Source organism: Mus caroli, chromosome 9, assembly GCF_900094665.2.
Source record: "Mus caroli chromosome 9, CAROLI_EIJ_v1.1, whole genome shotgun sequence".
NCBI lineage: Eukaryota > Metazoa > Chordata > Mammalia > Rodentia > Muridae > Mus > Mus caroli.
The window spans coordinates 52658359-52660607 of record NC_034578.1 but is presented as its reverse complement, the minus strand read 5'-3'; the positions used below and the strand labels follow the sequence as shown (position 1 = coordinate 52660607).

Genomic DNA, 2249 nt, shown 5'->3' with positions numbered 1-2249 from the left:
TATTTGAAGGCTTCCTCATCTAATTCTGACTCCGAGGCAGGATCGAGGGGTTCATCTGACAACTCCTTATACAAAATGGGGTAAATCCTTTTTGGTCTAACAGGGGGTCGAGCAGTAGCCCCTTTTCTAGAATCTAATGTAATTTGGGGAGAAAGAGGGGAAGGCAAGGAGTCCTTAGGGACCTGGGCATCAATAATTGATGACGGCCAAGACTGACGATTCACCGGCAGCTTAGTTTCACTTTTGTGAAACAGTGATCAGGAGTTTTCTAAAAAAATCTTCAGTAAGGGCTAGGAGGCGAGCGCCCTCTCAGCCCTTTTCTGCCTGTTTAAGGAGATCTCTGACGATTCTCCAATAGCTAAAACAGGACTCAGGGACATCTTCTCCTTGTTTTATCAAAGCATTGATATCTGCCTACTTTATTCCAAGTTAAAGGGTGTATTACAGGACCATTCAATACCAGCCATGGACATCTCTCATCCACAATTTTCCTTAAGAACGCCATAGAACAGTGTTAGTATCTCATGATTACAAATTAAGCCAATTTTCTATCTCAATACAGCTGTATGTGCATCAAGCAGTGTTTTATTCTGGTACGAACACTTTAAAGNCTTCATGTCATAATTTGGTAATTAATACCACCATGAAACACAATGCTTTGCTAGACATATAAATTGTATTTGCATTACAATAATAAAACCTGGCTTTTTCTGGTAACTTAAGCTTAACAGTCACAGATGGTTCAACCAGCTCCCAACAAGGTTGTTCAGTGGTTCTTACTCTGCAGCATTCATTGGCCTACACTGTAGTCAGGACAGCAACTTTCAAGTCTGCTGTCTGGTGCAAGTGGTCATTATTTGTCTCTCTCAGTGCATCACCATCCACCATCATCTTCCCCCAATGTCAGTTGGTGCCATGCTTGTCTGCTGCATGGATGGACTGTGGAACTTCTGAACAGGAAGCAGTTTTGGAANGCAGAGCACTGCTGCACTGGTGTGGTGAATGTTTCAGCCCATCCTTTTCTACCTCAGNAAGGGTGTTCACAGCTGGGAAGTGGGTGTGACAACCCCTGGAATGGTGACTATAAGACATTCTCATGCTTTTTAAGTAAGACGAGTGACTGCAGTGGGAGACTGCTACAGATGGCATGTTGTCACTCAGGGATGGCACCTCAAACTCACTTAAGTCTGTGCTTTGTGGCTGTAACAACTGTGCATCCATGTCCTCTCTGGTCTCATTGATCTTCATGTTACCCTTTTCCCTCAGTTTACCACTTTTTGACTTTTTTCCTCCTGTTGCTTCCTTGGACCACTCNGTAGCACTGGATTTACCTTCAGGCAAGCCACTGTATGACCTGCCCATGTGGCCTTGGGCAGCACCACTGTCATCCACACTGCTGCTTCCANGGCTGTGTTGGAACTTGAATGGCTTTGATTCAATATCCACTTGCACTTCCATACTGTTCCCTTCTCTGTCCAGAGGGATGTAGGAGTTCAGAATGGATCCTGCCATTGCTTTGGTGCTGCTGTTATTACAAATTCTTCACAAACTCACTGTGCCAGATTCTCTACTGAGACTATACCTTTCTTTCTGTACCCCTGCTTGAACTTGCAAATTGCTGAAACAGTTNATCATGGCACTTCCTGACAGAAGGCCTTTGATACTAGCTCCAGCTAAGGCTATGGTACTGACTGTCTCACTCAGGTTGTTGCCAATAGTGCCTATTCCATNCATGTGGCTTCCACTTGCACTCAAACTGCCAGTCAGGCCGCTGACACTTCCCTCTCCTATGCTAGGGTTGTGCCTTGCTTCTGCTACTGATGTTGTATAGATGGCTGTGTTAGTCCCACCTACGTTTATGTCATTCTCATCATCAAACTCAATCCTTACTCCTTTCCCATTTCCTGCAGACTCTCCACAATCTCTGTTTCTGCAGAGGGAAATTGGGACCACACCATAGACATAAGCTAGCATNGTAGGAACACCAATGCCTATAGTCCCTGCAGCTACCACCGGAGAGACGATTATAGACAGGGCAACACCACTTGCTATGGCCAGATTCCACTTGTGTTTCGAAACATCTGTGCCTTCATAGCAATCATGAATCTTGAGGCCCACATACACAGGAATGCCAATGATCATGGCAGGAAGGGCAATGCCGGCTATGAGAGCAATCCCTACGGGAGCACCAACAAGGGTTCCCAGCTGCCACAGGATTTTCTACTTTCGGCTCCAGGGTTTCTTCCCCC

The 2249-nt window shown here is 45.5% G+C and overlaps 1 pseudogene; it reads right to left on the bottom strand.

Annotated features, from left to right (window-relative positions):
* Positions 1-874: 874 nt before the first annotated feature.
* LOC110302344 lies at positions 875-2204 on the bottom strand (annotated as a pseudogene).
* Positions 2205-2249: the final 45 nt, after the last annotated feature.